The sequence below is a fragment of the Vulpes vulpes genome, chromosome 16 (assembly GCF_048418805.1).
Source record: "Vulpes vulpes isolate BD-2025 chromosome 16, VulVul3, whole genome shotgun sequence".
In the NCBI taxonomy this organism is placed as follows: domain Eukaryota; kingdom Metazoa; phylum Chordata; class Mammalia; order Carnivora; family Canidae; genus Vulpes; species Vulpes vulpes.
This window is the reverse complement of record NC_132795.1, coordinates 53,336,994-53,364,645: the sequence shown is the minus strand read 5'-3', so window position 1 is coordinate 53,364,645 and position 27,652 is coordinate 53,336,994. Positions and strand designations below refer to the sequence as shown.

The 27,652-nt window shown below is 54.4% G+C and overlaps 1 protein-coding gene across 1 annotated transcript in view; it reads right to left on the bottom strand.

The window, feature by feature from the left end:
- Positions 1-17,309, bottom strand: part of TCF20 (transcription factor 20) — a 194,143-nt gene extending 176,834 nt beyond the window's left edge. Inside the window, exon 1 of the mRNA XM_072741057.1 lies at positions 17,106-17,309. The gene's annotated coding sequence lies outside the window, so the exon portion shown is untranslated. The remainder of the gene's footprint in view (positions 1-17,105) is intronic.
- Between the last annotated feature and the right edge of the window lie 10,343 nt (positions 17,310-27,652).

Genomic DNA, 27,652 nt, shown 5'->3' with positions numbered 1-27,652 from the left:
AGCACACAGTCACAAGCAAAGGCATGAGGCTGGGGGAGGTCACTGGCCAGGCAGACACTCCAGCCCAGAGGGTGGTAGGAGGTGGTGAGACCCCCCACACACACACCTGACCAGCCCAGCAAGCACTGCCCCTGTGTTTTCAGCCTAGCACCCAGCCCTAGGCAGCCACAGAGAAAGAACCCCCCCTACGTCTAAGCCAAATCAGCCAGCAGCCATGGTTGGGTTTTGTTTTTTTTACCATTTCCCTTGATTCTCAAAGTTATAGGAGCTCAACTTACAAACTGTGGAAAGTTCAGGAAAGTTTAAATAAGCAGGGTGAGGGAGGGCCTGGCCCGAGGGGGCTGCGGCTGCCCTGGCAGGCGTCCCTCCCACAGCACAGTACAGCGGGGGCTGTGAGCCCTCTCCCTTTCTGCTGCCAGTCCATCGGCCAGGCGTCCCGGTGAGCTGTGGGCCCGACCTCTGGGCCGTGGGGGCGGATGGCCTGTCGCAGCTGCGGTCATGGCAGTGTCACAGCGGGTGTGTAACAGGTGCTGGCTTCTCTGCGGTCACCTCTGAGAGGATCAGCATTTTCCCTTTTTTCCTTGATATGAAAACCAGCTGCTGGGCCGGGGCCTTGATGGGTGGAGGCACCATGGTCTCTGTGAAGTGTTCACCAGGTGGTGTCTGAAGTGGGTCAAGGCAGGGGATGTAAGGGAGCTGGAGGTGGAGGGTGACTCATGGGGCGGATGCCCACCCTTCCAGGGGATGAAGGAGTCCCTCTGTGAGGCCTGGGGGACAGACCTTGTGGCTAGGCATGTGGAGCTCAGAGGAGCCCCAAGGTCTAGCTCCTAGGCCTCATTTCTCCTGAGAAGGGTCTTACATCCAGAAATATAAAGAAGTCTTAGAACTCAACAAGTATCCCAATTTTTAAATGGGTAGGGGATACGATCAGACGTTGCTCCAAAGAAGATATACAAATGGTCAATAAGCACAAGGAAAAAATGCTCAACGCATCAGTCATTAGTCACAACCACAATGAGATACCCTTTCTCACCCACTGGACTGGCTATAACCAAAAGGCAGGCAATAGCGAGTGTTGGTGCGGATGTGGAGACTCAAACCTTTTGTACTGCTGGTGGGAATATCAGAATGGAGAAATCCACTGTGGAAAAGTGTCTAGCCATTCGTTGAAGGTTAAACAGAGTTACCATACCAGCCAGCAATTCCACGTCTAGGAATATACCCAAGAGAAACGAAAATACGCATCCACAAGAAAACTTGCACACATTCGTTCACAGCAGCATTACTCACATTATTCGTAACAGCCCCAAAGTGGAAACAACCCACATGCTCACCATCTGATGAGTAGATAAACAAAAATGTGGAAATGTGATCTATCCAGGCAACGGAATATTATTTGGCCCTAAAAAGGAGCGAAGTGCTGATCAGTGCTACCACACGAATGAGGGAATCTTAAAAACACATTATGCTCAGTGAAAGATGCCAGGCACAAAGGTCACGTATTTTCTGATTCCATAATATGAAATGTCCAGAATTGGCAAATCCATAGAGACAGGAAGGAGATCAGTGGTTTCCAAGGACAGGGGCCGGGGAGGGACTGCGAGTGGGCACAGAGTCTCTTTGGGGGTAGGGGGTGATCAAAGTGTTCTGGAATTAGCTAGTGGTGCACAACCCAATAAATACACCAAAACCCACTGGACTGTACACTCTTAAAGGGTAAATTCTATGATATGTGAATTATATCTTAATAAAGCTGTGTGTTGGGGATCCCTGGGTGGCGCAGCGGTTTGGCGCCTGCCTTTGGCCCAGGGCGCGATCCTGGAGACCCGGGATCGAATCCCACGTCGGGCTCCTGGTGCATGGAGCCTGCTTCTCCCTCTGCCTGTGTCTCTGCCTCTCTCTCTCTCTCTCTGTGACTATCATAAATAAATAAATTTAAAAAAAATAAATAAATAAAGCTGTGTGTTTTTTTAATGATAAGGTCCCCACAGGGCAGTCTACCCCCAAAGTCCCCCCGGGAGATGGCCCACTCAGGCTCAGCCCCTGCCCCTTCCAAGCTGCCTTCTTGGATCGATGGTGGGGTGCCAGGCAGTGGCTATTCTGAGGTGGGTGGGCACAGGGCTCGGCCTCCTCCCATGGGGCCAACCCATGCCTGCCTCTAGCCTTTTGCTGTGGAGGTTGCTTCTTCCTGGAACACTCTTTCCCCCGCTCCTGCTTATCCTCCGGATCTCAGCTAGGATGTCTGGTCCTCACAGAGGCCTTACCTGATCCCAGCCCCTGTGGCAGGTTCTCTTTTCTCACACACAGTTCTGAACCTTTGTTACAAGCATGGCACCAACACAGAGAAGGCGCACGAGAAACCGTAGCCAACTGAGTGAAGCAAAAATAAGAAGCTTGAGCTGAGGTCAGACATCCTGGGAGGGGCAGGGCTGCAGAGGGGAGCAGGGAGGCTGAGGAGGGCCTGTACCGGGTGGGCTTTCCTCGGGGAAACCAGGAGGGTGAGGAGGATGGTGTGCCAGATGCAGGTTCTAGAGGGATTCCTTTGGCTATCTGTGAGGGATGGAAGGGCAGTGTAAGGCTGGTGGCATGAGGCCAGCAGGAGGCCATGAAGAGACCTGGAGAGCCTGGGGCAGAGGCTGCATGGGTACAGAGAAGGGGCATGCTGGGGCGGGGGGGAATCTGGGAGCCACAAAGTCAAAGTGGCTTCAAGTTGGCACCAATGTAGAGGAGATGGAGTCTAGGATGGCGCTGGGTTCTGGTGGTGCAGACGGCGGGGTGGGGATGGGGCCAGTTCTGAGGTGGGGAGCACTACAGAGGGAGCCCATCCGATGTGAGGTTTTCTGAGGTGGCCTACTGTGGCACCACAGCAGGTGCCATCACCCCCATGTCCAGATCCAAACAGTCACTCCTGTGATTCCTCCCATATTCAACCCTCTTGATATTCCCATTTTCCAGGTTAGTCTCTCTACCTTGCACTGGCCAGGGCCCCAGGCTCCTCACTGACCTCCCCATCCGGAGCCACTTGCCTCCTCTCTTGTGGGTGCCGCAAGGCGGGTCATCCCCCAGCTCAGCCACCGTCAGTGGCCTCCCACTGCTCTCAGGACAAAGATGCTCTGGTGGGACCCACCTGGCTTTGCAGCCTCCCGACATCCCACACACACCCAGTCCTACTCCACATGCTCTCCCCCACCCATGGCTTTGGGTGTGCCAAGCATCCACCAAGTGTCTGCTTCCCTGGGAGACTTCCTCCCTCAGCCTTGGCAGCATGGGGCCCTCGGCTCTGCCAGTCTTCTGGAACACACACCAGGAGGCATGACCCGACCAGGGTTTTCAGTGATGGTGAATTTATTTGAAATGGCGGAGAAAATGTATTACAATGAAACCACACGTCGTCACAAACTTGGTGCATGATCTTAAATCGGAAAGAGTTAAGAGTGTCTGCTGGTCTTATTCTGTCCTGTGAGGTTGCTTCAAGCCCAGACACACTGCAGGTCAAGTCCATGAGAGCAGGGACCCCATCTGCTGGGATCGTGGATGCGGCCTCCGTTCCTGGGGGCAGTGTCTGGACAGTGGGGGTGCAAAGGAGGGGCTGGATGGGTGGGAGGAGGAACAGTGGAAGGACAGGAGAGAGGGGGCGGGCCGGGGAGGAGGCCAGGTAGCTGTGTGGGTGAGTGGACCGGTAGGAGGCTCAAGCAGAGGGGGTTCAGAGGGGCCCCTAGACCCCATTACAGAGGGAATGGCTCTTCCTGGGGCTGAGCTGGGATCCACGGAGCACCGGTGGGCACAGAAAGAACCACCTCATCCCAGCCCACTCCCTGGTCTCCAGCTTCCCTGAGGGCCTCCACGGAGCCTCTAGGCCCGGCTGGCCTCTCCAGCAAATTGACCAGAACTCTCTGAGCCATCCTTGACACCTCTGCTTGCACTTGCACACACACTCTCTCTCTTTTCGTCTTCTCTCTCTCTCTCTCCTCCCTCCTCTCTCTCTCTCTCCTCCCTCCTCTCTCTCTCTCCCTCTCTCTTGCCCATATCCAATCCATCAGCAAATCCTGTTAGATTATTTTCAACAGCCTCCTATCTGGCTCCCTGGCTCTGCTCTTGCCCCTCCCCCAGTCTCCTCTCAACTCAGCAGCCAGAGGGATCCTTGTAAATGGTGAGTCCAGGCGGCCTCACCATCTGGCCCCCATTTCCTCACTGAGCTCCTCTGCTACCGCCTCCCTCTCCCTCCCTCCCCTCCAGCCACACTGGCCTCCGCCTCCTTGCTGTTCCTTGACTGTGCCAGTCACACTCCCTGCTCCACACCTTTGCCCTGGCTGTTCCCTGTGCCTGGAATGCTCTGCCCCCAAAGAGCCATCTAACTCACCTCCTCACCTCCTTGCCGTCTTTGCTCAAATGTCACGTCCTCTATCAGACCCTCCTCAGACACCTTATTTATAAATGAAAATAGGGACCCCTGGGTGGCTCAGCAGTGGAGGTCTGCCTGCGGCTCAGGGCGTGATCCTAGAGTCCTGGGATGGAGTCCCACATCAGGCTCCCTGCATAGAGCTTGTTTCTCCCTCTGCCTGTGTCTCTGCCTCTCTCTCTCTCTCTGTGTCTCTCATGAATAAATAAATAAAATCTTCAGAAATAAATAAATAAATGAAAATAAAACTCCGCCCCTTGTTTCCTTTTCCTGTTTTATTTTTCTCCTCGGAGCTTATCACTCTGGACCCAAATATTTTTTACTTCCTTATTATGTCTTTTCTCTGTGTTCCTCCATTAGAATGTGATCTCCATGAGGGCAGGGGTCTTGTCCAGTGCTGTGTCCCCGGCACTGAGCACAGGGTCTGCAAGGCACAAATGAGGTGCTCAATAAACCTTTGCAGAATGAACAAATGAATGAGCGTCTCCAAGGCCCAGGCTTGCTCTTGCTGGGCTGGCCTGCCCCAGGCCCAACGCCCTTGCAGGTCCTCGCTGCTCCATCATTGCCTTTCCCCTTGGCCACTGGGCAGATTTAGCCCACCAGGGGCCACTTCAAGAGTCCCAAAGTCCCTTGGGGACTTGCCTCCTCCCACCCAAAAGGCTGCCCACACTCTCAAAGGCTGATGGGGTGGCTCCCAGAGTTGAGTTCCAGGGAAAATGATCCAGAGCTGGCCCATCTGCCACTTGGTTCAGAACCATTCATGCGGCCCCTTGGTGGGCCCAGGTGGGCCGCAGCAGCCAGTCCTCCTAGGAACACCACCACTTCACATTCTCCACTCTCTTCACCCTAAGCTTCCACAGTTCCCGTCCTGCCTGAGCCTCCGATCCAGCCTGGCTGGCTAGGCACAGTGGACAGAGCAGAGTTCTGGGGTCACTGGACAAATGAGGATGACACTGGTTCCAAGAGGTCACATGAGCCGCTCAAGGGCCCCCTTCTGTGATGCTGAGCCCCAGATGAGACGGGTGGAGGGTGCCCGTTCCTCCCTTGCCACCTCCATGACCCAGGGGACACTGAACTGGGGGTGTGGAGTCTCCAAGCCCCGTAGACCCACAGCATTTCACGGGGGCCTCACACGGGTTTGTGGTTATAAGACACTTGACTCTGGAGACTCAGGGAACTTGGCGGCCGTGGAGGCCACATGTATATGTGTGCACATGTGTGTATGTGTGCTTTTATGTGCACGTGTGTGTGCATGTGCTATAGGGCACAGGGCTCATAAACAAGCAGATTGCTGTGGGTCCCCAAATCCATGTCCCTTCACCCCAGTGACTCCAAAGGGGTGGCCTGGACTAGGAGACAGACACCTAGGAGGGAGAGAGGGAGGTCTCTGGACCACTCAGCCAGGGGCACAACAGGCCAGCATCCTAACCAACACACAGCACAGCAAAGTCAGCCAGACACAGAGGCAAAACCCAATTCAGCTGCCCCTCTGGTCCTCTAAGCCTTGACCCCACTATCTGCAAAATAGATCTAATAATTTCCACATTGTAGGGCCGAGATTAAACAAGATGATGTAGGTATTCAGTACATGACAACTATTCAGGTTCCTGGTAGTTGTGTTAGAGCTCACATCTGAGATGAAGAACAGGCTGCCCATTTGTTCCAGAAGCTCTCAGAGCCCCCTTTCTGCCTTGCTGTGAGCAGGGCAGGGGACACAAGGCCCAGCCCTCAGGGGACTCACAAATAATAATAATGATGCGCACGCGCGAACACATGGGTCCCAGCTGGCCGGCTTTGGGAGGCAGTGTGGTTTCCTGCTTTATTAGCGCAACCTCACTTAATCCCCCAGAGAACCCTGTGACTGCAGCCATCCTGACGGGGAGAAAACAGAGAGGGGAAGTAGCTTGTCCGCAGCGACCCAGTAGACAGAGGGCAGAGCCAGGATTTGAGTGGAGGATCTTACCTCCACACGCAGGCGGGATGGAGAGCCACATGCTCGGGATATTGCTCAAATCGAGAAAGCACCCTGAGGCTGGGAGAACTCTGAGGAAGGAGGGTGCCGACTGGGGTGGCTCAGGAGGAGACCGACCAATGAGCAGGGACTTAAGGTACGAAGGTGGGATGGCCAAAAGGGAAGTGGCCAGGCAGGGAGGGCAGCCCAAGCCAAGGCCCAGAGTCAGGAAAGAGCATCCGGCTCCCCCCCACCCCCCTCCTAGCTGGTGCAGGCCACTCACACCCTCTTGCTCTTGTCCACACGGTCCCCTGTTTGCATTGCCCTCTCCCTTCTTCTTCCCTCTGCATCCAGCGGTGTCAGGGCAGGAATTGAAAACAGACCCTACCTGCACATTCCCAACCATGTGCCTTTCCGGCCACCCTGCTCGGCCTCATAGAGAGGGAGAGACTTAAGCCTGAAGAGACTCAGGGTAGAGAAGAGTCTGCCTGGAAGAGCATGGGAAGCAGGGGGAACAGAATGTGCAAAGTTATGAGGCCAGAGTCTGGATTGTGCCCACCCGCCCCGGGCACTGCTCAGAGTCCCCGCATCACACCCCGGGGCTCTGAAGCCAATGCTGCTTCCACCACCCTGCCCAGGGAATCGCAGGGTATAGTCAGGGGATGTTCACACCCTGGGGGAGGAACCCTGGCTTTCATACTGCTCAGCCCAGTTTTTTTCCTCTCCATGAAATTCGGCCTTCTCTCCTGTGACATGAGATCCTAGGCCCCACCTCAGGAATTATTCAAGCAGACGTGAGGAAAGTCCCCAGCCTAGAGTAGGTGCTCAATAAATACTAGTTGCCTGGAGCATCATGACAGAGCCCAGCTGGGTGAGATGCCCCTAGCTCTCTGGGGCCTGGCATTGAACAGCTTCCTAATCAGGAACGAAGAAGCCCTGGAGGGTAGGGAGGCTCTGAATCTAGCCTGGGTGGGTCTGTAATTAGAGCAGTGAGGCTATTACAGAGACAAAACGTAAACCCTGCTTCTCCTGGAGGTTAGGAAGTCTGTGGTAACAAGAGGTCCGCTCTGCCCTCAAAGCCGTGCTTTCCAAAGTCATTGTGGGGGCTCCAACCTCCCCACACCCTGGCGCCCCATCACGGCGCAGCCCATCTGGCACACGAGACTGGGAGGCGCCCTCCCAGGGCAGTTCGCTCCCAGCAGGAACCACTTGGCTCCCCAGACAGAGGCAGGGCTGGCTCTGCCCTCAGAGCCTGGCCATTGTTGAAGAAGTCTGGGAGTCCCAGGAGGGGACAGTGGCACTTACTGGGCACCATCTGTGGGCCAGGAAAGGATTGGGTGCTTTACGGTCCTCCCGAACTCCGACTACCTCTGACAGCTAGGTATTAATATTCCCGTTTCACAACTTGGGAGACTGAGGCATGGAAGGTCAAACAAATTTGAACTGTTCAGTCCAAAGCCCCTCTAACCTTAATCTTCCCTCCCACGAAATGCAGGGGTTGTTGGAACTTCAGTGATGACGGGGAGCTCACCCCCGCAAAGACCCCATCTCGGGCATACCTGCAAAAACATTCTCAGTGTGGGCTGAAACTGGGCCCCCTGAAGCTCCCACCTAAGGCCTGAGCACCAGCTGTCAGCTGTACACGGAGCCAGGCCCTCTATCCTTGAGGCAGTCTTCAGAAATTGAATACAGCGGGACATGTCCCAACTAACGAGCATGCCTCCCTTGGTCAAGTGCTCCTCTCTGAGCCTCACTTTGCCCAGCTGTACAATGGGGATACCAACAGGCCCTGTGTGAAGGGTAGTTGTGAGGCCTCAGGGAGTCAACAACCTGGGAGATTTCCAGGAGCATCTAGAGTCTTCAGAGAAGCTCCAGTCAAGGAAAGAGGCTTAAGGGGCTTTCTGAAGGCCTGACCTACCCCAAGGGAGGGAGTAGCCTCGATCAGGGCAGCCTCACGGTGGGGAGGACGGAACTCCATCTTGGGGCCTGTCATGAGTGAGACTTCACCTGTACCATTCTGCTTTTCTTTTTCTTTCTTTCTTTCTTTCTTTCTTTCTTTCTTTCTTTCTTTCTTTCTTTCTTTTCTTTATTTTCTTTCTTTCTTTCTTTCTTTCTTTCTTTCTTTCTTTCTTTCTTTCTTTCTTTCTTTCTTAAAGAAAGCTCTACTCCCGACTAGGGCTTGAACTCACAACCCCGAGATCAAGAGTTGCATGCTCTCCTGACTGAGTCAGCCAGGCACTCCTCACCTATATAAGTCTGGCTCCCCCAGACCTGGCACAAGCTCACCTGCCCCACCCAAAGGATGCAGGTCAGTTTTGTTGAGGGACAGCAGGGCATGGTATCGAGCAGCGCATGGGATCGAGCAGGTCTGGGTTCGAGTCCTTCACTGCCATCTACCAGCTATTTGGTAATGTACTTGCCGGTCACCTCTCTGCTCCAAGCCCTGGCTTCTCCAGCTCCAGGAAAGGGCCTATCAATCAGGGCTGCAGTGCTCAGCGTGAGTCAAAGCTGGCCAGCCCCTTGACAGCAGAGACAGGTGCACCCCAGGCTCCCACTGGGGACAGCCAGGCCACCGCCACCCCCATCATTGTCTTCCCAGCCTCTCAAGGGCTGAAGAAATGCAGACTGGAGAAGGACCCCATGCCTCTGCACATTCTGTTCCCCCTGCTTGCCATGGCCTTCCAGGCAGGCTTCTGTCTACTCTGGGTCCCTCCAGGCTTAATTAAGTCTCTTCCTCTCCGTGAAGTAGGACAGTGCTGCCGGAAAGGAATGTGGTCAGGAGTCTACTGATGGGAAACTGAGCCCAAGAGAGGAGAAGCAATGTGTCCAGGATTATGCAGATGCAGGGGGACAGCTGGGATTTCAACAGACTCCACTTCTCCTCCTAACACCTCCCCAGGAAGCACCTAAGACCTTCTCCAATCTGTCCTCCGCCAGCCCAGCTGTGCATATGCACGTCCTGTATATTCCCACCTCGGGAAACCTCAACCTGGAAAACCCGCCTTCTCTCCATCCACCAAGTTCCTATTGGCCTTGAAGGCCCCACCTACTCTCCTGTGCCCACCCAGCCCTGTCCTCAGCACCCAGAGTGTACTATGCACCTGTCCACCCAACCCTCCTTCCTCCAATTCCTCTTCACCGTCTGGTCATCCCATGTATCTCCACTGTCAGAAAGCTCCCTCCGACTGGGCCGGACCAATTTCTCCTCTGAGCTCATTCTCCAGCACCACCCATTCTACCTACTTGGTGATTTCTTGCTTAGTGTCCATCTCTCCAGATGAGTGCTCAGTGGGTAGGATGGGATACAGGGAAGGGGGTCTTGTTCACATGTGTCATCCCAGCACCCAGCACAGAACCTGGTATGGACCTGGTGTTCAATACTTGCTGTTCCCGCATAGCAAGGAACATCCATCCATCTTTTCATTCAGCAAATGCTTATTGAGAACCAGGGACACAGCAGTAAGAAGACAGGCTGGGCCCTGCTCTAGTGCAGTAATGTGTGTGTGTGTGTGTGTGTGTGTGTGTGTGTGTGTGAGTATTACAAGGACAAGTGGGAATAAGTGCCATGAGGAGCAACAGAGCAGGGGAAGGATGACAGAAAAGGAAAAAGATGGGAGAAGGTGGTAAGAGAAAATCTCTCTGAGCAGGTGACATTTGATCAGATCTCTAAAGCAAAAGAGAAAGTGATATGAACTTCAGAGGAAAGGGTATACCAGGGAGCAGGACAACAGGTGCAAAGGTCCTGAGGTGAGAATACACCTGGTATGTTGGAGGAAGTGCAAGGAGGTCAATGGATGCCTTGGGGGTGGCAGGAGCTGAGGTCAGAGAGGGATCAAATAGGGGACATATGCAAGATTCTGCTCTGACCCTGCCTGAGCCGGTGCAGGGTTCTGGGCTGAGGTATGCAGAATTTGATCACTCTGGCTGCTGCACCAAGAATGGATTCCAGGGGCCCTGAGGAGAAGCAGGAGATCCACGAAGAGGCTGCTACACTCATACAGTGGCCGTGAATGTGGTCAAATTGCTGATATATTTTGAAAGTTAGAACCAGTGGTATTTGCTGATGGATTGAATGAGGGAGGAGTAGGAGAGAGAGAAAGAGAAAGAAAGAAGAAAGAAAGAAAGAAAGAAAGAAAGAAAGAAAGAAAGAAAGAAAGAAAGAAAGAGAGAAAGAAAATGAGAAAATGAGAAAAAGAGAAAAAGGGAAGGGAAGAGTAAAAAATATTTGCCAGGTTTGGGGTCTGAGCAAGTGCATGGGAAGCAGAGGTGCTGTTACCTGAGATGGGGAAGATGTGGCAATGGGGCAGGTTTCTGGGGTGACCTCTGAGGTAGAGGGCTCAATGGCCATCCACATGGAGGTGTGGCAGAGAGCACTGGCTGCATGGGTCTGTAGTTCAGGAGGGAAGTCCAAGCTGGGTGTGGGCACCTGCCATGTAAGTCCCTGTGTTTTGCACATAGTAGGTCCTTAGTAAATGGCTGCTGACCTGGCCTGCAGGGCCTTGTGGGGGACACAAAACTGGCCACAACCCTGCTCCTGGCCTCTAGGAGAGGTAAACGAAGGCCCTGGGGCCAACCACAGAGCCATACCCTGAGAGGGGCACACGCACACTGCCAGCATTCCTTGGATGACATGGCTGGAGGGTCATCTAGGAAGGCCTCTCGGGTGGGGTGGTGACAGAGTCTTGGCAGAGATGGGGCAAGCATTGGAAGGCAGGTGCTCCAGCCTCTGGGGTGAGGTGGGGAACAGGTGGAGGAAGGCTCAGCAGAGCCAGTGGAGCTGGGGTGAGGTGGAAGGGTGTCAGAGCCCAACGCCTGGATCCAATCTGGGCTTTGCAACCTTGGGCAAGATCCTCAACGTCTTTGTTTTTGCCTCTAAAATACCAATAATAGCCCTAGCTCCTGCCATAGATTGATGTGAGGATCAAATGAGTTAATCCATGTAAAGTGCCCCACATAAAGCGACGGCAGGTGCTTAAAAATGTGACCTCCCCATTAGTATTGTGTCCAAAGAAGGCGGTGTCCTCCAGCCTGGGAGGCCCACTGACCAAGGGCAGAGGACAATGCGTGAGGCTCAAGTGTGAGGTACCTTTGGCTCAGATAAGGAAGGGAACTTTTATTCCCTTTAGGCAGCGGCGACCCGTGCAAAGTTCTGTGCAGACCGATGAGGACTCAGTCCTTGAGTACCCTCCACCTGTGCTCAGCTCAACACATCCCCGCCCATCGCAGGCCCAGTAGTCCTACCGGGCAACCTGTCTGCAGGGCTCAGGGGCACGTCTCATAATAACAGCTAAGGCTTGGCGATCGCTTACTATGCTGGTGTACAAGGCTGGCCCTAAGATTATGCTGCAAATAGTAGCTGGCAGGACCAGGATGTAAAGTCTAGAATCTACACTGGCTTCTCTTGGCTCCAAGACTGACCCCGGAGGCCTGAGAAGTGACGGGGCATCAGTGGCATGTCCAGCACTATTGATTCTCCCAGCAGGCAGGGTGGGGTCCTTGCGCCAGTTCACGGGGGCAGAGACCACGAGGTGATATGACTTGCTCAGGGCCCCACAGCTTGTCCAAGTTGGAGCTGGGACTCCAGTCTAGACCCGTTAGACTCCAAATGCCCCCATTGAAACGTGGCAGGCACGGCACACCAACCCTGGGCTTCCTTTAACCTGGGCCTGCATCCGGGGTGAGCTCCCTCCATCTGGAGCTATTTCTGAGCTCTGAGGTCCTCTTTGGAGGAGCCGGGAAGATAGTGGATCCCCCCACACCTCTGCTGCCCCTTTACTGTTCTGTTCCCCTCCTGACTTTGTCCTTTCAAAGAGATTTTTCATCCCCTAAAACCGCCCTGGCCCGCTGGTCCCTGCCCTGCCCTGCCCCGGCGAGGGCGCACTGAAAAGCAGGCTTAACTGCATCCTCTTTATAGTTTCCCAGCCAGAAAAACCAGCAGAGGGGAATACAGTGTTTGCAGACCAGGTCAGGTCCAAGGTCACTCTATAAAAATGGATTCCTGGAAACACATAACCTAGCAATTTACCCCGTGAATTTTATTGACCTCAAAAACAAAAACAAAAACAAAAACTAAACCAAACAAACAAAAAACCACCCCATTTGAATAACGAAGGGAGATAAACAATTCCTAGTTCCTCCTTTATTAATGAATAAGGACACACAAAAACTCAACCGAAAGGCAGCATCAGGTCTGATTTATTAGACGCTTTCATTTCATAAAAACCAGCATGTCTATTAAAATAGGATGATGTCCAAAAGGTGTGTTTGCTTAAAAAAAAAAAAACTGTATTTATCACAGGACGAGGTTTAGTTATATTTTTTTGTTTTTTTAAACAAAGCTCACATTCTCCTGACTTCACGCCTTTTACTACAGCCAGAGGGAAACTGATTTCAGAATCCATCTGATATGTCGGATTTCTTTGTGGCATCCACTTCATCGCTCAGCAGCCAGCCATGATGTCATAAGCCCATCAGATTTCCGGTAGGGGGGAAACGCTGGGGAATTGGAAAGAATGGATGTTTCTTACCCATCAGGAAAGGGGGGGAAGGGGCTGGGTGTGTTGGGGAGGTGGGGGACTGGAGGCAGGCTCAATGTTTGTGATATTTAATGTCAGGCAGAAACCTGAAAAATCCAGCCACCCAGATGTTTTCTAAATATCCAGATGTCTGGCACCGAGCAGACCACGCTCCCCCCTACCTCCCATCCCAAGAGGCACCCGACATTTCAGCTTTGACCTCAGGTCTACAGCGAGTGCGAGCTGCCAGGAGCTGTACATCCTCAAGGCTGCCCACCCTCGGGTTGGGATTTTTTTTTTTCTTTCTAAATCTTTACACATGGATGACAGGAGTAACTAGGTCCAGATTTTTAAAAGCTGTTGAAGCAGTGATTTGAAAAGTTCAGTCCCTGGAATTAGCTTCCACAGAATACACTATATAAGCCAAAAAGGAGGAAAGAAATCTCCTAGCCAACACTCACACAAACATATGTGACTCTTAAGCCATAGGACTTAAAAACCCAAAACAAAACCAGTGAGTCTGAAACTCAAGGACTCCAGACTGACACTGAGAAGCGATGAGCCTTCCCCCCCGCCCCAGGAGCACGCTTCCCCCAAATCAGAAAAACACCAAACAGCTTTGTTCTTCCTGACAAAGCCCCTCGCTTCCAAGGAACAGACAGTGCCAACAAAAGCACAGGGTAGAACTAATTTACGCTGAGGCTCGGGGCTTCAAGGAGTCATAAAGTACAGAAATGGCTTTGCCTGGGAAGCTGCCTCTCTGCAACCAGCAGTGGGGACCCCTGGCCTGGGGGAGTCCCGGAGGCCACAGACAGAGCGGAGTCCAGGCTTCCAGGCACACACGCCCACCGAGGCCACCACGGAGGCCTGTGACATCACGGCTAATTGCTCCTGAAAATGAGCCAAGAGCTGCAGGCCCCTGGGGCCCAAACCCTGTGGCTTCGGCTTCGCAGGGAGCCAGGAGGAGAGGCAGCCAGGGAGGGGGGCCGCCTCCAATTAGAACCGAGTGCTTGGATGATGAAAAAGAGGGTGGCCAAGGGGAGGGTATCTGGGGGAGGGCAGGAGGAGGTGGGGGGGCGCTCAGGGATGGAGGTGGGGGGCTCTGTGGCCTCATCTCCTAGAACAACCCCCCTGCTTTTCAGATGGGGAAATTGAGGGCAGGAGTGGCTGAGTGGCCCGCCCAAGGTCACCAGGCTAATTAGCGGGACCCCCCGGACCGGGGAACAGAAAACGCAGGCCTGGCATTGCGCAGCTCTTCCCTGAACGTTATCTAATTTAATCCTCACAACCCCCTGTGAGGGAAGGATTATCATTAACCTCAGTTACCGGAGGAGCCAATGGAGGCGCAGAGAGGTTAAGTAATTTGCCCAGGGTCACACAGCTTGTCATTAGCAGAATTTGGCCTGAACCTCTGAGTTTCTGCTGACTCCAAATCCAGTGCTCTTGCTGCCGGGTGGGGGGGTGGGGGTGGGGCCGCGGTTAAGGTTTAACCGGGAGCAGTGAATCTGATTTAAATACATATTTAAAATGCTGGTGATCCCCACAGAACAGAAGGACATAAATCATGGCAAATTAATTTTTTAAAGCAATTCCAGTCAGGAGGGCTGGCTGGCTGGGTGGGTGGGGAGGCCGCTTTTATTCTGTCCCTGCCAGAGCCTGAATAAAGCCTGCAGACGCTCTCTCTAGCTGTGCATGGAGGCTCAATCCCCTGAAGTGGAGAGGGAGGGGGGAAGCTAAAAGCTTTGTCGGGCATCTGTGAGAGCATAATCTGCCACAGGAAAGGTGCCAGGCACACAGGTCTGACAGAGCCAGGGGAGGGAGAAATTCACTGAGCGTGGAAACTACAAAAAATAAGAAGAGTCGGCCCCTCTAAGCCCGAGTCCTGGCTGGAAGACAGGACTTTAAATGAACTGCAGGGAACCCGGGCAGCTATTTGTGGCACAGGGGCCGGATTCTGGGTCAGGCCGGTGCTGCCCGGGGTCCTGTCCGCTCCGGGCTGGGGGAGGGCCAGGGGAGACCAGGCAGTGACTGTGGCCCCATACCATGGCCATCCTGGGGACCCAGCTGGCCACCACCTTCTCCAGAGTAGCATCTGAAGGAAAGCAAGCCTCCAAGAGCTGGCTCCGAGGCTGGACTGAGGCCGAGGTTGGGAACAGGACAGGCACCTGTCCTCAGGCCTCCCCCCTCCCCGCAGATCCCTTCCCTTCCAGGGGAACTGCCTTGGAGCTTCAGTGGGCCATCTGTGCCATGCCTCGCCCCGCTCTCTTCCTCACCAGGCCTGCTGGTTTCTTTTACTTTGTTTCTGTGAACGGCAAATGGGGTGTGGAGCCCAGGACTCGGTCCAGGGAAGGAGAGAGAAAAGTTGCTGCCATCTGGATGCCTGACCTGGCTGAGCAGCTCACATTTTTCTGGGGGAAATCTACCCATCCTTTATTCGATTTGTCTACTGTCTACCCAAAAAGAGATTCAGGTCCTGCCTTCCTGGCACTTCTATGTGAGGGAGGGAAACAAACATTAATCCAATAATGACTTAAAAATGCCCGTGGAAGGAGGGTCATGGTCAGGGGGAAATGTCAGGTCATGTGAGGTCAGGGAAGGCTTCCTGGAGTAGGTGACTGAGGCCCAAAGGCCGAGGATGGCACGAATCACTGTGACTCACCATCACCTCTCCGGAGAAGCCTTCCCTCATGCCCACCCATGCTTGCCTCCCATTCCCATGCCCCATTCCCTTCTGGACTATTCATCTGTGTCCCTCCACCAGTGTGGAAGACCCAGACAGGTTGGCCTTGTCCGTGCCTGGGATGTTTGATGACTACTTCTTGATCCAAAAACATACACAACAGGGACACCTGGGTGGCTCAGGGATTGGGTGCTTGCCTTCAGCTCAGGTCATGATCCCGGAATCCGGGATCAAGTCCTGCATCAGACTCCCTGGGAGGAGCCTGCTTCTCCCTCTGCCTTTGTCTCTGCCTCTCTCTCTCTGTCTCTGTCTCTCATGGATAAATAAATAAATCTTAAAAAAATAAAACACAACATGTGCAAAGGACCTGTGGTGCAGGAATCAGAGAGACCAGGAGGATGTAGGAGTAAGAATGGCAAAAGGCACAGGGAGTAGTAGGAGAGGAGACTGGGCCACCCCGAGAGCCAGGCTGGGTGGGCAGGTATCCCTCGTGTGGGCCCCCTCCTGCCTTGGCAGAAACTGGGTTTGGGTGTCGTCCTTTCCCTCCAGGCGGTAGTCACACAGGTCTCTGGGCACCTCCGGGGAGCAGTGGGCGGGGACTGGCCTCCCCTGCCCGGTGGGCTCCCTCCCCTGTGCCGAGGGGCGGCGGAGGCAGATCCGGGCGTCCCCCTCCTCCCTACAGCCCACCCCCAAGTCCCATCTGCACCCCCACCCCCACGCCTTTCTCCTCACTGAGGCGGAAGTGGAAGGAGAGAAGGAGCCGGGCTGCGGGCTCGGACCGGACCGGGTCTGGGTCCCCTCGGCGCGTGTCGTGTCGGTAAGCCGGCCTCTGCCCTCGGATTCCGCCCCGGCGAGCTGGAGACGCCCGGGCTCCGGCGGGCACAGCGCGGGCGCTCCGGGAACCTGTCTGAAAGGCTCGAAGTCAATGTCCTCTCGTTCCCCTCCCGCGCTCAGTTCAGCGACCCCCCGTCCTTCCCCCTCCCTGCGCGGCGGCGGGGCCGGGGCGGGGGCGCGGGGATCCCGGGCGCCGGCGGCGGGGAGCGGAGCCCGACACCTGCCCGACACCTGCCCGCCGCGCGCCCCCGCCCGGCGCCGCGCCTCCACCTGCGCCCGCCCCGCGCGCTCCGCCAAACTTTCCGCCGCCGCCCCCCGCGCGCGTCTACACCGCCCCGCGGCTCTGCGGCGCGCCCCCGGCCCCGGGGCGCGGGGGGTGCCTCGGTCACGGTCCGCGTCTCCAAGGTCCCAACGCCGCGAGTGCCGCGGACCGCCCCCCTGAGCCTCGACCGTCTCGGGCTTTCCGGGGCGCCTCAGCCGGACCGCCTGCGCCCGTCTACACCGCCAGCGCAGCCCCCGGGGCACCGAAGGCTCTCCGGCTCCGGGGCCGCGTCCACGCCGCCCCGAGACGCCCCGGCTCCCGGGCCGCGTCTACACCGCCCAAGGCTCACGAGGCTCAGAGCGCACCCGGCACGCGGAGCCCGCGGCAGCCGCCCGGGGAGCGGGGTGCTGCGGCGGTCGCTCCCGGTGCCCCCGCGCCCCGCGAAGCCGGCCGGGGCCGCTTACCTTGCCCGCGCCGTCACGCTCCGGTCCCGGCCGTGCGGTCCCTTTCGTACATTTTGCAATAGTGTCGACAGCGAAGGAAAATATTATAAATCCTCTCCTGGTCACGTGGCTGTCCCCCAGTGTCCCGGCTTTCCCGTCTTTTCGGCCTTTGAGACAATACTCGGCCCCAGCGGCCGGCCGCTGGCCAGGGGGCTCCAGGCAGCCGCGGCTGGCCGCGGGGGCGGGGCCTGGGCGGGGCGGGGGCGGGGCCTGGGCGGGGCGGGGCGGGGCCTGGGCGGGGCGGGGCGGGGCGCGGGCTCCGGCGGCCCTCCCGCGGGAAGCCGCGGCGAGGCTACAAGCGCTCCTGCTCCAGCTCTGATTGGTCGGCTGGCAGGCGATGCTGGGGCCTGATTGGCCGAGACGAAGAAGGGCTCGGGCCGCGGAGTGGGGGTTGCGGCTTTCATTCTTCGCCTTTTCTTTCTTGCCACCGCTGCCCTTTTGGGGCCCCTGAGATCCGCAGCCTTTTCATCGCTGCTTCCGTGCACCCCATCATAACACTTAACCGCGCGAGTATAACCGCCAAATAGGTAGCACCTTGAGCTCGGCGTGTGGTGCTCACCACTGTATTCCCCAGGGCCTGGCCCACAGGATGAGCTCAAAATGTGTTTGTTGATTGAATTAACGGGAAATGTGCATACAGGTTTTTAGAGCTAGAAAATAGGATTATTATTCTCCTTCAAGAATGGGGAGACTGAGGGACGCCTGGATGGCCCAGTGGTTGAAAGTCTGCCTTCTGCTCAAGGCATGATCCCGGAGTCACGGGAATCCAGTCCCACATCGGGCTTCTTGCATGGAACCTACTTCTCCTCCCTCTGCCTATATCTCTGCCTCTCTCCGTGTGTGTCTCTCATGAATAAATAAATAAAATCTTAAAAAAAAAAAAGAATGGGGAGATTGACATGCAGAGAAATGCTGTCACCTGGGAGTGATGGCTGAGCTGATACTGGGACATGCCGACATCACTGGACCTCAGATCTCTATATAGCGATGCACTGTGGAGTGTCAGGGCCTCAGTTTCCAATCTGTCAAAATATTAGATTGCTTGGAGTAGCAGGTGGTTTGAAAGGTTACTTCAGTGAGCGTGCTGTAGGCAGCACTGTGTTTGGCAGTGTGAATGAGACATCCCTAGCCTCCATGTGAAATTCTGGGTCCTCTCCTTTCCTGGCACCCTCTCCCTACAAATCACAGGGGAAGTTAAAAGTACTGTGGTCAAACCAGGCTGTCTTTCCAATCTCTGAGGGTTTAGGGGCATGTGGGAGGATTTTTTGGGGGGAGCCACAGGGAAATGGACTTAAGCAAGCATGCTGTTCTGGCAGGAGGGAGTTCTTGGAAAACCCCACTCCATCCCAGGGTGGTCGGTTTTGTTTTGTTTTGTTTTTAAGTAGGCTCCATGCCCAGCATGGAGCCCAACTGTGGGGCTTGAACTCACCACCCTGAGATCAAGACCTGAGCTGAGATCGAGTCGGGTATTTTAGGGACTGAGTCTCCCTCGCATCCCCCAGCCTGGTCCTTCTGATTGAAGGGCAGTCTCTGAGATGGGCTAGAGGAGAAGGTTTCCTCTGATAAAAGAGGGTGTAGGAGCTGCTCCTGGAGTTGGGTGAGAGCATTAGTTGACCAGAGAAATGCTACCTGAGATGCTGGACAGCCAGGTTCAGGCATGCAGAGGAGCTGGCTTGGTGGCACAGAGAGTTCTCCCAGTGTCTCTGTCTTCACAGGGCCTCTTATAAGGATGCCAGTCATTGCAGTAGGGCCCACTGCAATCCAGTATGACCTCATCTCAACTTCATTACATCTACAAAGGCCCTATTTCCAAATCAGGCTACATTCATAAGTTAGGATTTCAACATATCTTCTTGGGGGACACAGTTCAGCCTGCAACAAAGCTCAATGAAGAAAGAACAGTCCGGTCAGAGGGGAACTGCAACAGCTGATTGCCCTCCTAATGCCCACTGCTTTCTGGGGTCTTATCTTCAGCTCCTTTCAGTTCCCGGTCCCTGGCAGCTGCTTACACTGAGCCAGGAACGAGCTGATCCTCTGATAACAGGCCTTCTCAAGCCGCTTCTTCCAGCAGGCTCTTCCTGGCCTGCCTGCCGATCCCTCCTCTGCCTGCCTGCCTGATCCCCACCCCCACCCACATCCCACATATGAGATGGACAAGGACAATAAAAGCTGTTTCACAAGCAGGTGGTGATTAATCGCCAAGTTAATTAAAGAGGCAGTAATTACGCTCAGATTTCAGAGGAAGGAGCGATGTCTTGGGCAGGGATGGGTGGTCAGCCTCCGTCTCCCTGAAGAAGTGGGGCTGGAAGACAGAAATGATTTGAAAAGACAGAAAGAAAAATCAAGGAACTGTTTTTTTTTTTTAAAGTGGGTACTTCAGCCAGAGCTGTAATGTTTTATTTGGCAGAGGCAGGCAGTGGGCTTAGATGTTAAGCTCACCTCTGTACTTTTCTGTGCTTCCGAAATATTTCATTAACAATAACAACAACAAAAAAATGGAAGGAGGAGGTTAAGTTCGAGATTTATAAAGGGCCTCAAATAGCAGTGTGCCCCACTTTACACAATGAAGAGGGCCTGAAAATCACATGTAAATCAAATCTCGCTTGCCCACCCAGTACATCTTAATACCAGCAATGCTCGATCTTCTCGATCTTCATTTCTGATTGATTTTCCCTGGCAGAGGCGTAGAATTCTTTGCTTTAAGTGTCAGGCTCTCTCTGTCAAGTAGTTAATGACCTATAAAGCACTTAAAATGTACTGGAGGAGATGCTATTTGGAGGCACCCCGTGGTGTACCCTCTTCTATTGTCAGTAATCACCCCTCATTTATTTGCTCTTATTGGGTTAGAATTTGCTATCAGGTTTCCCTAAAGTGAAGCCCATCAGGAAAGGTCCAATTCCATATGAGCCAAGATGGGTGCTGGGTACCCTGAGGCGGCAGCGGTAGATGACAGAAAGGGCCTGTCCTTTAGAGTGCTTGACCATGGTGCACTGGTCACCTCTTGGCATGTCTTCCCTGACTACTTCATTCCTCCCATGGCAATAGCCACCACACTCTTCCCTGTTTCTCCTCCCCATGTATCCCCTGCCTTAACCTGACACCTGAGTCCTGATCCATTCTCTTGGCTGTTGTTAGGACACCTCCCCCTAGTGGCCCCCCACCATGTCTCTCTCTCTTTTTTTTTTTTTTAAGATTTTATTTATTTATTCATGAGAGACACACACAGAGAGAGAGGCAGAGACACAGGCAGAGGGAGAAGGAGGCTCCAGGCAGGGAGCCTGACGCGGGACTCGATCCTGGGTCTCCAGGATCAGGCCCCGGGCTGAAGGCTGCACTAAACCACTGAGCCACCCGGGCTGCCCCCCACCATGTCTCTCTACACTGGTGCTCCACTCCCGTACTTCTGGTTGTGTTTACTGACACCGGCCTCTGTCCAGTGGATGGGGCATGGATGCTTGAGGCCAGTAAATCACCAGGTCTGTTGGCCCCTCCCCTGCGAAGTGGCTCTAGCATCTGGTCCCCTGCCCCAGGCTACACCTCCTCGGCCTCAGTCCCAGTCCCAAACTTTTGCCTATGTCAGCAGCCTCCAAATGAAACAAGCCCGGCTCCCTCTATCCATTTACTCAAGTTGCCTCCTAAAGAACAGTGTAGGGGATTTTGCTCCCCTGCTCCCTAACTTCTGTGTGCCTCCTCAGGCCTCAGTCTGGTACCCAAAGCCCTTCACGACCTCCCCAGCCTCCTCCAAACACCTCACATGTTCTATCATCACTTCTTCCATCCTCAGGCCTTAGTTCATAATATTCTTCATCTGGAATGTCTTTATCCTTCAAGGTCCCCTCTTCCAGGAAGCCTTCCTTGGTTAGCCCAGGCTTGGTTTACTCTCCTTGGAGCTCCCATAGCCCTTCTGACAATGTATTTTCTTTGGGTTTCTGTGTCTGCCTGCCTTTCAGAGACATTTATTGAGGGTCACCCATTAGGGGGCATTTCTCGAGGGTGGCTCATTCAGGGACACTTGTTCAGGGACATCGCTTGAGTTGTTGGGAGCACCAGCTCTAGAATCATCCCAGTCCAAATTCAAACCTGGCCCTGCCCTTTGCTAGCTGAGTGATCTTGGCATTCATGGCCCCTCTCTGAGCCTCAGTTTCCTCCTGTGCCACACCCCAGAGCCCGTGCCTACTCTTGGGCAGCTGGAGGATGACACTAGTCTGGCACTGTCAGTGCTGGAGGGAGAGAAGAGGTCCCAGGTTGGGGTAAGCACAGAGGCTGTGGCAGTAGCACCTCCGGGGTTGGAGCTGTGAGAAGCAACCACAAGGAGCGCAGAGCAGAGGGGGAGCCAGTGCTCAGGGGGCCTGGGAGGCTGCACAGGCCCTTCCAGAAGGGAAAGCACACTCGTTTTCTAGGGCTGCTATAACCAAGCAGCACAAACTCAGAGGCTTCACACAGTGCACATTCATTCTCTGACAGTTCTGGAAGCCAGAGATTCAAAATCAGTTTCCCCGGGCTGAAACTAAGGGGTTGGCAGGGCCACCACTCTCCTTCCAGATCTTTGAGGAGAATCAGCCTCGTCACCCTTTCCAGCTCCAGAGCTGCACTCCTTGGCTCACGGCCCCTTCCTCCATCCTCCTCCAAGGCTGACAGTGCAGTGACTTTGAATCTCTCCACTTCCGTCCTCATAGTGCTTTCTGACTTCCATCTAAGCCCTCCTACAAGAACACTTGCAAATTGTAATAACCAGAGGCATCTGGGGGGCTCAGTGGTTGAGTGTCTGCCTTTGACTCAGGGCATGATCCCGGGGTCCTGGGATCGAGTCCCACATTGGGCTTCCTGCATGGAGCCTGCTTCTCCCTCTGTGTCTTTGTCTCTCTCTCTGCATCTCTCATGAATAAATAAGTAAAACCTTTTTAAAAAATTGTAATAACGAAGATCATCTCCCATTTTAAAATGCTTAATCGCATCTGCAAAGTCTTTGCCACATGAAGTAGCATTCACGGGTTCTAGGAACTCGGATGTGGACATCTCGGGGAGGCCCACTATTCAGCCTATGGCAGAAGGCAACTGAGTAAAGAGGTTCGGATCACAGGCTCTGAAGTCACTTCTGGGGCCTGAATCTCAGCCTCCCCACTTGCCCTCTGTGTGGACTTGGCCAAGTTGCTACGTCTCTCTGATACTCAGTTTCCTCATCTATAAAACGGAAACAGGGCCCAGCTCCACATAAGAACATAATAGACGTGTAAGTGCACAGTAGGCAGAGAGAACTACGTGCACCAGAGCCTGGAAGGATCTTCATGTAAGAGGAAGGGAGGGAGGGCGGGACAGGGGGCAGGGCAGGCTGGGGGGAGGGCTGGAGGACAGTGGACTTGGACCCCATCCCAGGGAACTGTGTGTATGTGCGTGCTCAGTCCTCTGTCTTGGGGGTCATGGACATGGACACAGAAATTGTTTAAACAGGGCAGTTTTTGTTTTGTCTTATTAAGATAAAATTCATACATCATCGGGGCACCTGGGTGGCTCAGTGGGTTAAGTGTCTGCCTTTGGCTCAGGTCATGATCCCGGGGTCCTGGATTGAGCCCTATGTTGGGCTCCTGCTCAGCGGGGAGTCTGCTTCTCCCTCTGCCTCTGCCCTTTCTGCTCGTGTGTTCCCTTCCCTTCCTTCCCTCTCTCACTCTCTCTCTCTCTCTCTCTCTCTCTCTCTGTTGCACACACGTGCTCTCTCTCAAATGAATAAAATCTTTAACAACAACAAAAAAGATATAATTCACATATCATAAAATTCACCATTTTAAAGTGTACAATTCAGTGGCGTTCAGCATATTCACAAGCTTGTGTAACCATTGCCATTATCCCATTCTAGAACATTTTCATCACACCATAAAGAAGCCCCATACCCATCAGCAACCATTCCCCCTCCTCCAAGGCAGGGCAGTTTTTTTGGAGCATCTTAAAGCTGTCTGCAGCCGCCCCCTCCAGTCTTAAACCACGGGAGAAGACGGCGGTATCCTGTAGCACTGAGCGGAGGGTGGGAGCACCAGCCATGGGGCCAGGCCAGCCTGGGATCAGTTCTCTCCTCAGCCTCTCCCGGTTTCTTCACTGTATCCTGGGATGCAGGGTAACCCACTGTACAAGGCTGAGGAGGCCGAGGTGTGGGAGCTCAGGGCTCACTTTGTATCAGCACAGTTAGCATTTTTATTTCTGGACCTGGTCACTCAGTTCCAGCATCTCCCTCCCCTCTGGGACTCACCTGGCCAGACTTTTCCTAACAGGTCAAGGGGGCAGCTCTCCTGGGTTCACCCCCAATAAGCAGCACTTCAAGGCTCCCTGTCTGCAGGAAGCAGGAGGCTGTGAGGTTGCTGGAGGCAGGGGGAGGTGACAGTTGAGGCTGGTTCCAGAGAGGTCAGAGTAGGGAGCCTTTTAAAGGCCTGAGCAGCTCTGAGTGTCTCCTATCAACCCAGCCATTGTCTGTCTGGGTGGCTCTGACCTGGCCAGAATGTGAGGACCCACAAGGGACCTCCTCGGTGCCTGCCCCCCGGCCCCCTGTAGCCTGCCATGGGATCATGGCAGCTGCTGGCTGCTTGGAGGGTCCTAGGCCTGGGATCTTCAGGGCTGTCTCGCTTAGCCCGGAAGCAGCTGAGGCAGGAGGGAAGCCATCTGGTGAAGCGAAGGACAGTGGTCAGAACATTGCTGAGCTGGCTAAAGCATCCCCTGGCAGTGACAGGGGCTTCTGGGATCAATTAACAGAACCACCCTAACAGGGCTCTCAGCCCCTGACGCCAGCTCCACAGGCACGTGTCATTGATTGGAGCTTCTGACAGCTTTGGGAGCCAGGGGGTGAAGCCAGGGGCACTGCTCCACCGCTGCTTGCCTTTCTCTTTCTCAGGTGCCTGGGCCTCGCCTCCAATAACTGGGCACAGAGCCTGCCCCCTCCTGTCTGGAGGGCTGGTGCTAACCTTCCAGAACCTGCACTTTCACCTCCACCCCTCTCCCGGGATGGCTGTAGCGACGTGTCTGTTTCAATTTTCACGTATGTAAAATGGATCACATGCTAGAGATCACTTCTCGGAAACTGGAAAATAAAATCATTCTTTCTCTTTCAGTAAGAACTAAGTGGCCGGCAAAGGAAAAAGTTCACTTATTCTTTAAACAAATGGCTCTTGAGCCCTTCCTCTGAGTCAAGCACAGAGAGAAGAAACATGTCGCATCTTAGCCATGCTCGGGATGTTCAGAGCCTGTGGGGGGAGTTGGGTGTGTGAACTGATTCAAGTCCAGGAGGTCAGAGCAGTGAGAAATGAATAAACCACTTGGTGGGGAAGGGGTTTCCAAGGAAGGCTTCATAGAGGAGGTGGCATCTGAGCAAGAATTCACCAGAGAAAATGGGAGGAGCACAGGTTCAGAGGTTGTGAGTTTGGCATCTCGGTGAACTGCAGCTGTGGATGGGAACACGGATGGTGCTTGGGGTGCCTGGGCCAGTGGGAGCTGGTCAGAAACGAGGCTGATGGACTCTCTGATGATAGAACCATCTGTCTCTTACCCCAGCCTCAGCACAGGCCCTGGCACAAAGTTGGAGCTGCACAAATGTTGAAAGAATGAAGGGGTTGTAAGAGCCCTAAGTACAGGACTGAGAAGTCAGGGCTCCATCCTGTGGATGGTGAAATCCACTGTGAGGTTGTGTACAGGGTGTGAGATAGGAGTCCAGCTTCATCCTTTGGCCTGTGAATGTCCCTGTCTCTGAGCCCTATCTGTTGAAAGCCTGTTTTCTCCCTCATTGATTATCTTGGCCCCTTTGTTGAAATGAATAAATGGGAGGTATTACAGGGTTTTGAGAGGGAAGAGGCATGGTCAGATCTGTGCCTTGAAAGGCACATTCAAACACATTGAAAGATGAGTTTGGTGGCAGAGACTGGGAAGGGCCAGAAGGAGAAGGTGTGGAAGGGAGATGAGATGGGTGGGCTGGACCCAGGAAGGAGGGGGAATTTGGGAGAAAACCAGTCCCCTGGTCAGTCTGGGGCTCCTGTGGGGAGCCAAGTACAGGGCTGTGCCCCCAAACCACAGCCACGAGCTCAGCCAGCCTGGGCCACCTGGGACCTGTGATGCCCACCGGGGAATCGGAATGGATGGACAAAGGGGCACAGAGAAAATGCCTGTGCTCCTCAGCCGCTCAAGGTCCACAAAGTGGTAAAATTAAACCCTCTCCAGACACAGCCATTGCAAGGAGGTTTTCAGGTAACGAGAGGGTTGTAAATGCAAAACATTGCCAATTACAGCAGCATTATCCCGGATTAGAAAGCTTCCAAGAGGCGGCTCACACCTCCAGGCATGTTGTGCCCAGAAATTTCCAGGGGAGGCTAGGGATCCAAATGTCTAGGCTGCCTGAAGCCAGGCCCCACGGTGTGCTGCGTGCTGGGTGGGCCTGGCTCCACTGACTCTACAAACCTGCCTTCTTTTCCCCAAGAAGATAGACTGACTGTGGGGAAGGAGGACCCCCTGCCCCACCCAACCCCCTATAATTCTGAGCAATGTCAGGCTGACAGTCTATCTCTGGCAGAAATCTGTCCCTTCAAGGACTTCCCCAGTCCTCGGGGCAGTGAGTCCATCTAAGACACTTTGTGCAACCCCCCTACCCCCCACCCCGCTCATCTGACGTGTGGAGTCCAAAGGACCACACACAACTGGAGCCAGCCCGGTGCTGCCCCTTCTGGGGTACATGACCTTTAGCCAGTCCTCCTCGCTCAATCACAGTTTCTGCTTTGGCAAGATGGGGAGACAAGCCCCCTACTTCGTGGGGTGTTTTCAGGATTTAGTGAGATATTGTAGATGGAAGGCTTGAGGCATGGAAACCATTACAACCTCTGCACGTGACTATTTGACAGTGTCGGCTAAAATAGTAAATGTCCACACCTGGGGCCCCAGGGTGTCCTTTTTGTCATCTCCCACGGAGAAAGTTTTGCAAATTCTGTCCAAGGATATTCCCTGCAGCACCTTCTGTGAGGCTGGAAATTGTAAACAACCGAAAAGGCCATTTATAGGGCCCTGGTTAAATTAGGATCCATGGGTACTGTGAAATCCTTTGCTGTAATTAAGGAGTCTGGCAGCTTCTGTGTGCTGTCACGGGCAGATCCCCACCACGTGGGGCTGCATGAACAAAGCAAGCACAAACAACACCTACAGAACGGTTCCATTTCAGCTTCCAGAACCCCACACAATCGCTATAGATTTTATATGTTCATATGCATATATGTACGTGGATACGATGAAAACAGCCTGAAAAAAAAACCCACAAACCCCAGTGACCCAGTGGTCACCCCAGGAGGGGACTGGGCTGGAGGCTGCAATTGGCAGGAGCATCAGAGAGAATTTACCGCCTGTGTTATGCCTGTGTCGCATGCTTAGATAAACACGCACAAAATAACAAGTGCAGAGAGCTGGGCCCGACCCGCACTCGCTCAAGGCTCGCAGGCCGTAGTCATGAGCGTGGGACAATGGAGAAGCCTAGTGAGGAAGGGGGCCCAGTGCCTCTTGCTGCTGTCCCCAGCTCATGGAGTCCAAATCCAGGTCTGAGGAAGCCCCTCATGTGGGTAGGGGATGTCCCCTGGCATTGAGAGGGACACAGAGAAGCTGCTTTGTCAGCCTGGCTGGCTGGGCTGGGGCCACGGCCCACCTCTCCCAGCTGAGCGGTCTGCCAAGGAAACTATTGAGCTACATAAAAATCCATCCTGGAAATCCCAGAGGCATCCTTAGAATGGAGTGCGCCTTTAAATTAGAATGTTAAAAAAAAAAAAAAAGAAGAAGAAGGTAGATTTGCCAGTAGCTGGAGTTCAGGTTAGTGAGGGCTGGTGGCCCAAACACAGGAGCTGGGCTGGGCCGAGGCACCCCCCTCTCCAGCCAGGCCGGGGTCCTGCAGCATCGGCAGTGAGGGGGACCCCAGCCCCACCAAGGCTCCATGTGGAACTGCACATGTTCCCATGGAAACTCTGCTCCGCAGAATCCTCTGGAAATTGTTGCCGAGGAGGGGCCGCCGCTTCCCACACCTATTTTGTGTTCCCGGGTTTGGTTTCCAGGGATGATTTTCCCTTCGGCAAGTGCTGAGAGGAGCAGGAGCAGGGCAGGGGTTGGGCGGCCGGAGGCCGAGGCCGCAGGGAAGGGGCAGCGTGGGCCGTTTCCCAGGAGCTGCCCCAAAGGGCCTTTGGAGTGGAGGGTGTCACAGGGAGCTGAACTGTTTCAGAGCCTCCTCATGCCTCACCTCCCTGCTTGCCCAGCCCCCACCCTGGGGTGCTCCTGGTGGGGACAACAGAGCCTGGGGCCCCATCCCCTGGAGGGAGGCCTACCCCTTGTTTCCCAGATGCCTTCCACACTGCTCTGTAGTCGCCTGTTTTTCCTGGAGGATGAGCGGAGAGGAAAACGCATACCCGCTGAGCCCCTATGGGAGCAGAGAGTTCCCCATCTGTCCTCTCCGAGGCACACGGAGCCGTCTTGATTGTCACCGCAACCAAGGCTGAGGAGGGCATGGCTGCTGG